We start from the raw sequence: 12,540 nt of genomic DNA on the forward strand, positions 1-12,540 counted from the left end.
AATAGCAGGAGTGTGAGGAAGAAGCAGGCACAGCAGGCAGGCGGAGGAGGAGGGAAGGAAAAAGGAAACAAAATGAGGTAATATGGTTGAGCATTTGAGAAAGAGATGGGGTAGAATGACAAGATGGGTCTAGACCCGTAAGTGTCCATTTCTCATCCACAGGTTCTGTGGGGGGACAGCTACTCTGCATGGGTTTGCTCTGCACCCAAACTGTGATCAGACACCTTTGGCAAGCCTTGCCAAGAAGGGAAGAGAAGCTGGGGAGAGGATGAGAAAAGAGCAGACAGATCAGACAGGTGACAAAGAAAGAGCAGAGCACCAGAAAAGGGCAGGGGAAAAGGAAAGACATCACTCCTGGTGCCTCCCTCTCCTCTCATCAGCCACAGAGAGGGAACATGATCTCGTAGATCCTGATGCCTCCTGACTGTTCCCACATATGACTTGATACAGAGCTTCATTTTTCCATGTGTATCCCTACCCTACCTCTCATCCCTACTGGTAATTCATGAAGTCCCTCTCTCTTTCCTTTTATTTTTTATTTATTTTCCCCAGAGGGAACAAGCAGGGGCTGGTATTGACCTGGCTTTTAATACAGCTTTCAGAGCTGCGTGCCTGCCACTGGCCATAGCAGTGGAAACAAACTAATGGACCGAAAGAGAAGGACTTTGTGTGAGGACACGTGCATCCAGGACACAGACTGTGGTGGTGGCCCCCAGAAGAGGGGGAACATGCATGGATGGGCACCCTCTTGCAGCTTCCTTTGGAGGCAGATGGCAGTGCTTGGTGGGGATGAAGTGCCCACAGCCTGATAGCCTGGTAGCTCTTGGGAGGCTCATCTCCAAGGAGTGAGTGCCCAGGGAACCCAGGCAAGGATGGAGCAGCTGAAATGCACCAGGGCCTTGGGCATGCACAGCTGGGGCAGTGGAGGTGGCACAGAGGCTAGCACTGGGAATCCTCATTTCAAATGGCTGGATTTCTCATGGGAAAAATGGGAAAAGGTTGCAAGAAGGCTAGGGGAAAAAGCTTAATGTGGCCACACTGGTATCTCAACTCACACTATTATGTTTTAACCTGCTGGTCCTTTTATGCCCCATTTGGCACCACGTTGGAGGAGAGACCAAGGCACTGGGGAAAATGCAGTGAAATCTTTGTTGTTCCTAATAAAATTGGAAGAAAGTTGGCAGTGCCATTATACGGTGATGAGAGCTAAGACTCAAGGGAGAGGCAGGAGACAACTCCTGCAAGAGGGCTGAGGGTGCAGAGGGAAGGAGAGGAGCAGATAGAGTACAAGAGAGCAGAGGTGACAGGTAAACCTCTGCCCATCAGGCACTCCTCTGACAGCTGTGCTTATGTTGCCAAAATGACATATTCCTTGGGCACACACAGACCATCTGATGTCATGCTGTGGTCACTCCTCCTAGTAAAAGGCACTCTTCAACCTCTGTAAGCTGCATATATGCCATGCAGCAGCAGCAGCCCTCTCCAGAGGTGTCTCTCTGGCTGCAGGCAGGGGACTCCTTTATGCAGATGATGAAAGGCCAGACCAGGAGAATCCAGCTGGGAAGGCTGTTTGCTGTGAAGAAGACTGGATATGTTTACAGAGGCTGCAAATCAGCATCTAAGACATTCACAACTGTAAACACACCTTATAGTGTGGTATCACTTTTCAGATAGGTGACACTTTCTTGTCCTGTGCTCTCCAAAGAAGACAACTCTGTTGTACATCAGGCTACGATGTGCTGAGGTTCCCTTCCTCCCTCCTCCAGGGACTGCTTCCCCAGGAGCTGCCCCTAATCACAAGGGGCTGGCAACTTGCTTTTTAGGAGAAGGACACTACTTCTTTGTTTATCTGCCCACAACCTATATTTTTTTCCTGCCTTACTTCTGAACGATTTCCTCGGCTCGTTAATGAAAGCTATTCAGACACCAGAAAGATAATGGGGAGAGGAAGGACTTTTTCCCTATGAATAAGATCCAGGCACTGGTTCAGATCCTCTACCCCATGACAACTAACTACATGCTGTCACTCTTCCCAGCTCGCAGATGAATGTTGTTGTTTTAAATGACACTTGAGAAAGTTGTTTCATGTTTTATTTTTGGTGACACTTTTGGATGACCCTTTTGAAAAGAAACCGTCATTGGCACCTTTCAACTCACCCAAAACTTGCTCAGCAAAACATTTTGGTACACACTGCGGCTAAAAATATTTTCAAGAAACACAACAATAATCTCAAACAGGGAGAAAATGGGTTTAGATTTCCATGATCAGAAAATAGTGTTGAAAATGTCCATGCTGCTGAACAAACACATTCCTTTTCAACCCACTCGGTTTTGTCCAGGTTTTCATAAAATGGTTTGGGTCAGAAGGGACCTTAAAGATCATCTAGTTCCAACCCCCATCGACATAGGAAGGGGTACCTCCCATTAGACCAGGTTGCTTCAAGTCCCATTCAGCCTGGCCCTGAACATTTCCAGGGAGAGGGCAGACACAATCTCTCTGTGTAACCTACCTGTGCCAGTGTCTCACCACCCTCGTAGGAAACAATTTCTTCCTAGTATCTAACCTAAATCTACCCTCTTTCAATTTGAAACCATTACCATTACAAGGGATAATGCCCTTAAAATGTCCCTTTCCAGCTTTCCTGCAGGCCCCTTCAGTTAGTGGATGGCCACTCTAAGTTCTCCTTGGAGCTTTCTCTTCTCCAGGTTGAACAACCCCAACCTTCTCAGCCTTTCTGCATAGGAGAGGTGCTTACAAGCTGAGGTTTTGCCCAGAAGCCGAACGGGGCACATGGCCCTGCCCCAAGCAGATGCATGCAGGCTTGTGATGACCTCTGTGCAACAACGTGTCTCTTCTGCTTGCTTGGAGTTTGAGCAGCCCTCCTTTGCCTTTGCAGGAGGTCTCCAACTTTTGGACAGGCAACATGAACTGGCCATGATTTTGAATGTCACTGGAGACAAAAAAAAAAAAAAAAAAAAAAAAAAAAAAAAAAAAAAAAAAAGAGAAAAATCCTTATCTTCACGGGCCATTAAAGGCTTGCTCTTGCCCCCGTGAAGTCAATGGGACTTTTGCCATTTCCCGTGGTAAGAGCAGAGCTCCCTAATGGAGCTCCACTATTGGAAAACCCTTCAGGCAGCAGCCCTGTGCTAAATCCGCAGAGCCGGGACGGACTACTGGCGGCTGCAGAGGAGGGGGAGAGGAGGAAAGCAGGGAGAGAGGAGGAAAGGCAGGATGCTGGGATGCTGAAACCCGGGGCAGCACAGGGCCAGCTGAGGCATCCCCGCTGGGGCAGATGAAGGGGAGATGCAAGGGGCTGGAGATGAAGGGAAGGCTGCCTGTCTGTGCAGCCACCCGTGACGAGGGACTCCACGCCCGGGGAATGCCGCAAAAGGAGGACCTGAGACGGTAGCAAGTTCTTGGAGGGGCTACACAGGTTTCTCCTCCTGCCACGGTCATAAGGGTGAAGCTCATGCCGTCCCCATCCCCTGTGTGCTCCCGCCGGTGGGACAAGGCGCCTGCAGGCTGAGTGCTGTGGAACGATCTGGAGCAGTCGGTTCCCGGCCTCAGAGCACCATCTAGAGATGAAAGAAAGGCTGACATCCTCGCCGGTCCCTGCATCCCTCCCTCCCCGCCCGCACCGGTTCCCCGGGCTGGACCGGGGTTGGTACCGGCTTCTCTAGGTTGGGATTGGCTCCCCGGCAGTGCCGTGAGGTCAGAGATGGGTGGAAAGGTTTGATCCTGAGGGCAGGCAGTCTCTGAGAGGATCAGCACCCACCTCCTATGCTACGCTGATAGCCTGCAAGAAAGGTCAGCCTGCCTGGCAGCCAGTCCACTGCTTTCACAAAACTGATTCTGGAAGCAGTTTGGTTATGCACTGACACTATTGTTTTTGCCTGGAAAGAAGTCTTCAAAGCTGCTCCATCCCTGGGAAGTTGGGCAGAGACGATCTGGGTTTGAAGTCAGGTTCTTCCAGTTGCCGCTTTGCTGCCTGCCTGCCCTTCAGTCGGCTCCTCACAGGCCCTACTTGGTTCCATGTCTGTATGAAATTTATTCCTCTCATTATTTGGTCCCTTGTCTTGGCCATACACAACTTATGACTGCAACAGGGTGCTGGTGGCTGTCCCTTGCCTCAGCTGGCTGGCCAGAATGCTCCCTCAGTGGGAGAGGGGCAGTGAAGCTGCATGGAAGTGGAGAAATGCCCTGCTTGAATGTGCCCTCACCAGTCTGAGGGCTCTCAGGTAGAGGTTTGCAGTACCCCAAGAGCTCTGCTGGCAACCAACTTTTTCATACTCCCTCAAGACAGGGCAAGCCAGCCTTGCAAACTGCACAGAGCCTTGGCTCCCAGGCTTCTCTCAGTTCCTAGGGAAAGCAACACCAGCAGAGCAGCCAGGGGGACATTAGTGTATTTTCTTACCTTCGAAGATACCCTCTGTAGAAAGAACTATCTAGTGGGTCAGTTCCTTCCGGGCAGCCTGGGCACACAGACCTCAGGTGACTGCCTACCAAAGTCAGGTCAAGGTAGAAAGAGGAAACACGTGTTGCTAAGAGGAGCCATGGGATTTTACTGCCCTTATTCCTGCAAAGATGCCATACCAGGATGGACACAAACACCACCCTGAAATAGTCTGTGAGACACTGGATAGTTGAGCTTTAAAAGGGTTTTGGGTAGTGTGGGGGTTTTGGTTTTATTTTATGAGTCTGAAATGAGCAAGATTATTTTGGGGCTGGCCTCAGATTTGAAATAGCATGTCTTGAAAGCTGGGACCTGGGAATATTTGGATGCCTGTCTGTATTGTATTGATAGAGTTGTTTGGATGTCCCAGCACTACAGCCACTGAAAGAGTCAGCTGAAGGCCTGTATGGCACAAAGCCTCATTACAGACTTGTGCAACCCAGAAAAAAAGGAGCTTGAAATTGCTTCTGACAATTAGGTGCTTAGGTGCTCACCCACAGATTCTGTCTATCAGAGACCCAACACAGGCCTGCATACCACTCCTGTGGTACAAAACAAAGGAGGACAAGCTGATGCAGAAACTCCAGAGAAGACTTTGAAGATATAGATAGATATACATAGAAAAACATGACCTGCAGCCTGCACGTGCTTCTTTCAGGGATAAAATAATGAATCAGTTAGAGAGTGGGTGTGAGCACATGACAGGCGATGCAGTCCTATAGCAGAACACTTGGTACAACACTGAAGGAGCTGATTAAATATAAGCAAGGCAGAGCCATCATTTAGCTGCAGGCTGCTGGATTACACCATGTGCCTTTCGCTTTCCAGGACACAGTTTTGTTCTCACTAGCAACCACGCTGCCTTGAATAAAGAAACTTATGTGACCCATCCAGTGTCGCATGAGTCTGTGGGGGAAGCAGGGGGGAAATGTGATGAGAAGCAGCTCTGAAGCAGAGAGCTGCAGCCACGGGGTGACTGGCTGCACCCAGTGTACCAGGGTTAAGTAACTGGGAGCCCTGGAGGGCCCTTAGAACCAGCAGTGCTTGGCCAGTTGATTGGGGCTGTTGGGACAGTGCAGTCTGAAGTCTGGAGGAGGGAAGTTAGGGTGAGAGCAGCTGGCAGCAGTTGTTGCAGAGGACATAAAAGGTGCATTGGTGGAGTTGCACTGGAGACACAGCTCTCCTGCAGCAGTCAGGTGGAGTCCCAAGAGCTCAAAATGCATTGCCAGCTGCCAAAATGCAAAAAAAAAAAAAAAAAAAAAAAAAAAAAAAAAAAAAAAAAATCATGAAAAACACAGGAATTCCTGAGTTATTGTAATTCTTTGACAATTTATCCCATGGAGAAGCCTCCAAAGCCTCTCAGTTCTTCCATGGCCCTGTTGTGCTTGCTCCTGGAGTCACAAGAGAAGGGGCAGCTCCTGAGAGAGTCTCCAGTTTTGGCCAGGAAGAAAGCAAAGGAGGATGGAAGCAGCTAAGAGCAAGGCAAAGTGACCTGCCCGAGATCAAGAAGCAGTCAGTGGCATAAGGAGGAATTTAACCTGCTGCTGCGGGTTTCCCTGCACTCTCTGCGCAGCCAAGGATGTTGCACATGAAATGGGAGCAGTTCCTAGGATAGGGCTCTGCCCATCCTACATCTGCTGCTGCAGTGAAGCCATGGCTAGGACATTGTACCTCCATAGGTGTGTACAAAATGTCCATCACCTTTGTGCCACTGCATCTCTGACAGACCATATTCCCAACTTGAATAACCTTGGCCCCCAGACAGTCAGATCCAGGAACTGGGAGCCACCAGTCTGCAGCACGTCCCCCAAAATAGCCTACGTGAGGCTTTACAGATACAATTCACCACCACGTGTGAATAAGAGGCCACAGCAGGCTCAGGTGAGCATGATCTAAGGTTCCTGATGAGCAATGGCATGATGCAAAGCAGAAATGAAAATCCACAACCTCAGTCCTTTCAGGGAGTGAGTCCCCAGCTCCCTCTCTCGCCCTTCCCTGTGTGGGACGGGTGGTGAGATGGCCTTTTGTTAATAAGTGCCCTGTGCCCGGCGTTCAGCTGGCGAGGACAGGCTGTCCCTTCCAGAGAAACCCCTTGCATAAGAATTAAAGAGGAGCTGGGCTGAGATGCTGAACTAATCCACCAGGGCATGCCGGGAAGCTGCATTTTAAGCCATTCTCCCTGCCCTCCTGGTGCGTTGTTTATCTCTCCTGTCCCTCCCACAGCAGTACGTGAGTTACCCTGACTGGGCAAGCTGGTTTCATAACTGCCTGCGCTACATCCCATGCCCCCACCCCCCAAGCCCGCACGGGAGATGCTCAGACATGGAAGGCTTTTTAGCTACCAATGTTTTGTGCTGCTGTGAAAAACAAGCCCCCACAAACACTCGCTCTCCCTCCTTCTTTGGGAGCCCAGTATTTTGCACGTCAGGCGTGCATTTCACTAACGTGTCCGTGTCTGTGTCTGCTCCCCCTGGCACAGGCGTGCAGGCTTCCATCACAAGCTCCTTGCCTGGCACACGTGTGATGCTGGGTGGGCTCAGCAGTAAGTGCAGAGCTGGCACAGCTGCCACGCGTGCTCAGAGCCTCTGCCCCAGCTGCTCCCCTGACACAGTGTGCACCTCACCCATCACTCATTGTGTGTGTGTGTGTGTGTGAGAGAGAGCTGCACCCTTCAGAATGGGACTTGTACAGCTCAGCCTTGCCACAGACGCGCTTGTGTGGTACCTATGTACCTGACAAGATGCCAAGCACTCGCCACGTGCAAATGGAGCACCACGCATTGCAGGGTCTTGGGGTAATGTGGGATGAAAGAGACTTCAGGACAGCTCTAGTCTGGCCTCCTGCTCAAAGCAGGGTCAGCAAAGAGGTCAAATGAGGTTGCTCAGAGTTTTACCAGGTTTTGTTAACCTCTAAGGATGGAGATTGCTCAGCCTCTCTGGGCACCCTTGAATGTCTTTGGGGACATAAAGATCTTCCTTGTGTTCAAGCTGGACCTCTCTTGTTTCAACTTATGTTTGTTGCTTCTCATCCTCCCACTGTGCATCTTACCACTGTGAAGAGCTTGGCTTTGTCTTTTACCAGGTCCTTTCCCACAGAGCTGTTCTCCATCTGGCAGATCTCCAGCTCATATCATGGCCAAGGCCTCTTCCTTCCTAGGTCCAGGGCTGTGCATTTGCCCTTGCTGAACTCACACTGATCCTTCAAGCCCAAGCCTGCAGCTGGTTTATAGCCTTCTGATGGCAGCCCTTCCCTTGGGAATGTTAACTGCTTTCCTCTCCAACCAGGTGTCACCTCCAAGGTTGGTGAAAGTGCACACCATCACCTACTCTAGGTTATCAATAACCATGTTAAATGGGATGGGTCCAAGGACAGACACCCCACTTGGGACCATCCTCTAGGCAGAGTACAACCCATTAACCAGCACCCTCTCAGTCTTACCACCCAACCAGTTTTTTACCCATCTGCTTGTCCACCTATTGAGGCTGCAACACCTTTACTTGGATATCAGAACATTGAAAAGATAGTGTTGAAAGCCTGGCTGAATTCTAGATAAGCAACTTCCACTAGTCTCCTCTCACCCATAAATTTGGTCATTCTATTAAAGGAGGTGATCAGGTTGCTCAGGTATGATGTACCCTTGATAAATCCACACTGACAGCTGCCAGTCACCTTCTTCTCCTTTATGTGGTCAGAAATGTGTTCCAAGGGGACCCACTCCAGGGCTGAAATGAGTCTGATGAGCCTGTATTTGCCATTTTTTACCTTTTGGACATTTTTGAAGAAGAATGCAGTGTTTGCCTTTCTTTAGTCATGTGGGACCTCCTCTGATCTGTACTTCTGTATCCAGCCTCTCCTTCAGCCAGCCCCCCAAACATAAGTCATTTCACAGATGAATTGCCTCTTCTTTGACCAGTCCTATGCTTCATTTGGTCTGACCTGAAAATCTTTGTACAAGAGCAAATGTGGCTTCTCCACTGCTTGGGTCCCAATGTTCCTAAGAGAGACAGAGAGAAGGCTGTGTCCTGAGCCCCAGGGTGGTTTCTCTTCTGCTCAGGCTGCACATCCTCTTGCTGGAGTCTTTGAGAAGTTGACATAGCTGCCAAAAGCCATCCTTAGTGCCATGCAGAAAGGGAGAGGGGAGCAGAGCAGCCTGATCCCAGATCCCAACTCCCCAGAAAGATTGGATGGGGCTGCTCTAGCAGCATGGCAGCAGGGCCATGGGGGCAAAAGCTCAAACAGAGAAACCAGTTCAATTCCTTTTCTCCAAAAAATTGGAGGGTGGGAAATTCTTAAGATGTGCTGCTTTTGGGATGAGGAGGAATCCATAAGACTTGGGCAAGGCAGAAGTGGTGCCTCCCTTGCATCCCTGCATCTGGCTCAGAATGCTGGGCCAGGTTCTTCTGCCACTGCTAGGTGCTCAGATGCCTTGGTACCCAGGATGCTCTCAGCATACAGTCAAGGAGGACAAGGTTAGGTGTCTTCAAGCAACATCCTGCTGATTCGACCCTGAATCCATCTCCTACCAAGGAACCTTGGCTTTGTCCTATAGTCCTTCTCTGTGTCCACCCTGGCCTGACGCAGGTGCACCTAAGTATTCCTGTTTGGGTTTTTTCCATTAAGTCTTGTGTTTTTTATAGCACTGCAAGCCAGTGTGGGTGTAATAAAGAGTCAGTTGCTGAGAGAAGCTGGGAATACCACAAGGATAAAAAAGGTGAGGTATATGGAAAGAGGCAATGAAGGCCCTTAATTATAGGTGTGGCCAAGAGCAGCTCCTATTATTAAGGCTGCCGACACTTCCCCTTTTAAGACCCTGTTTTCACTTGCTTGTAACTTTGTCAAAGTTTCACCACTAGAGAAGAAATTTTCCACAGAAAGTAGTTGCCTCAACTCTCATTTGGGGCGTTTCCTTAGTGTTTTTTCTGAAAATGCTGGCCCACCAGTAGGTTTCCCAGTCTGGATGAAGAATAGATACAGCCCAGGGAAAGAAAGCTCCAGACCTTTAGGGCTTTAAAGCAAGGGCTTGGCCTGGGGCAGGGCAACAATTTTTGTGTCACAGAGGCTGTCCTTTGCCAGCTCTGTGAAGCACCACGGCTCCCCCTCACTGGCATGGGCAAATTACATGGTTTAGCTAACCACAGGAGGAAGACTTGTCACAGCTTCACTGCTACAAACATTTCAGCCTCTGCTAACCTGCCCAACCCTTCCTTGGTTTCTGAGGCTCACGTGATGACTGATGGGCTTTCCCATGGAGAAGTAGGGCTGAAACCAGGAGGGCTTTTCCTTCTAGGGCCTCATCCTGCTGCTCTTCATCAGGCACCAGGCTAACCCCTTGATGCCTCCCTCTGTCCTGCACTCCTGGCCACCTCCCCTCCTTCAGCTTCTGGGAAAGCTTGTGGAAGAAAGTGCCTGATTTGAATATGGAATGGTTGAAGCTCCTGTCTGGGCAAGAAGCTGGGCCCAGGGGTGCAGTGAGAAACAGACAGGAAAGGGCAGGTGAGGTGGACCTGTGAGGGAGCAATGGCTGAGCCTGTAGCCCAGGATGTTGTGACAGCTTGAGGAAGCCAAAACTGGGAAATCTTTGAGAGGACAAGGGCAGCAGGGAGGACAGCCCTATCAGCTTGTGTTTCTGGAACTAAAGATTTCTCCAGTGCCCAAACAAGAGTATTCCCCGCAGTCTCACTGCTCTGGTACCCCCTAAAGCCACCCAAAAGAGCATCTCATCTCTTGCCAGCTCCACTTCTCACTGAGGACAACAGGCCATATCTGTTATGTCAGAATACACGTTTCTCATCAGTGAGAAATGGCAGCACCGAGGCTGCCTGTACGACCGCCCTTCAATGTTCTCATGCATATGAATTATGGTTGAGTCTTTAATTACATGGCTGCAGATTTCTTTTCCACAGGACAACTGCAGCACACAGGTTAGATGGTGCTCTGGATGAGTATGGGCTGCGTCATGAACAAAGCTCTTTGCAGGGACACAGCATCATTTTTTTTTTTTCCTCTTTCCAAAAAGTGTGAAGAAACAGGAGTGACTCATTGCTGAGATGGTTGTGTGTTGGCCTGGATCCCTGTCCCTGCTGCGGATTTCCTACCTGATGCTGAGCAAGTCACTCACAGCAACCTTTTCAGAGGTAGCTATTAGCTATGTTTTATTTATTTTGGCATTTTGCATTGTTTTTAGCCTTGTGCTATCCTGGGATCCTGATGTCTCGTCTGCAAGAGTATTTATTGCTCCCTCTTGTATGTGGATGGGAACTCTCACTTGATTGTAGAAAAGGCTTTAAAATGCAGAGTGATCTGGCAAAGCACTCAAATCAGCATCCCCACCTTGCAGGCTGCATTTGACCTTCCCTCCAGGAATGTTGGATCTACTCTAAAACACTACTCTCCTTCTTGGTGTTGAAAAAGGCAAATCCATTATTATTTGGGAAGTACTGAAAAACTAAAGATAAAAGATAAAAAAAGCGTGAAAATTTAGCATTTTTTTTTAGTAGAGGCTGTATGTTTTGAATAGACTGTGAGTTAATGCTTTGAGTAACCCTATTCTACTGTGTCGGATGTGGCAAGCCACAGGTACCTGCCTCCTCAGGAATCTCCATTCTTGAACTGCAGATGGAAATAATATTTGTTCTCATTTCTCATATTTTCTTGCTTTCACTGGCCTTGTAGAAGTAGAATATCAGCACGGAGCCAAAGTTTTCTCTGCTCTTTCCCTAATTCCTTACACTTTCCTAGCACATGCAAGTGAAGTGGTTTTGATCTTCAAAGCAGCATGTCCTTCTCTAGATAGTAAGTGAAATGGGATGCTGCTCGCTGCAGATCAGGACGAGCTTCCAAATACAACCTGGCATTTCTCTGGGGTCTGCTGGGTCACTGGAGCTCAGCTTTCCACAAATTTTACTAGGTGAATATATATAGGGATACTGGAAGGCCACCCAGCAGTCAGTGATGCTGTGAATAAACAGTGCAACTAAATTCCTTCTTCTTCTTTCCTACCTGAGGCAGGCAGTGGTGAGGCTGGGTGGGTGTCCAGTGAAGTGTAGACCCTTTGGATACATCAGCCCACAAGTCTGAGCCCTAAACACATTGCCATGGGTTCCCTCTACAGTGCTAGAGAGTGAGCACCAGGGTCTGCCAGTGGACAGGACAGCAGCCACAGGGCCTGCACATCCTGGATCATCCAGGGATGCTTTGGTCATATCTGAAACCCATGAAAGGCAGACATGAGGTGCCCCAAGTACAGGTCACTCAGCTGCTGAGCTAAGGGGCTTGGCTGGAGCCTTAACTCCTTCCATGCTCTTACACCTCAATATCCTTCCCAGGCAAAACAAGGAGAAGGGATGAGATGAGGCCTCCCAGAGTGTCATTCTGGCATGGGATTATGAGTATGACTGCAACTCACTGCTGGGTTTGGGAGGTTAGACAGACTTACAGGTGCTGTAATTTAATCAAAGTCTTAATGCACCTTCATTACTGTATTCTGGTGGTTAATACAGGACTAGATCTGAAAGGATGTTCATTTTTTGAAGAGGTGCATAGGGGGGAAAAGACGCTTGTGGCTACCACTGCACAGCCAGTGTGGTAACTGGAGAGGAATGGAGATGACCAGGCACAGATTGTGAGAATGGATTCTTCCTGTCCCTCAAATTTCTTCTCTTCCCAACCCAACCCCAACCTCTCTGGTCGGGGTCAAGCTGCTTGTGTTATACATAACACTGAGCTGTCTTTAGACACTGGGGCAGGAGTTATCTGTTGTACTCCTAGAGCACTAACAGTCCTGATGTAGACAGGGTCCCTACAGCACTGGCTCCTACACAGATAGCCAAAACTAGCAGCCCCCAGACCACAGGTTCCTTGATTAAAAACACAGCAGAAAAAGACATGTTACTAGACAATGATTGGAGAGAGGAGTGCAGGTGTTACTAGATCACATGGCCAGCCAGGCTAACAGTACTAAAAGCTTGATTACAATTCAATTAAGGGAATGTTTCTAATTACAGAGCTCTTATTTTAAGCCCTAAATGATTAAAATAAAGGTAGCTGAAGTGTCCGTACACACATTCTGATTTCATCCTCAAGGGCT

The sequence above is a fragment of the Calypte anna genome, chromosome 1 (assembly GCF_003957555.1).
Source record: "Calypte anna isolate BGI_N300 chromosome 1, bCalAnn1_v1.p, whole genome shotgun sequence".
Taxonomy (NCBI): Eukaryota; Metazoa; Chordata; class Aves; order Apodiformes; family Trochilidae; genus Calypte; species Calypte anna.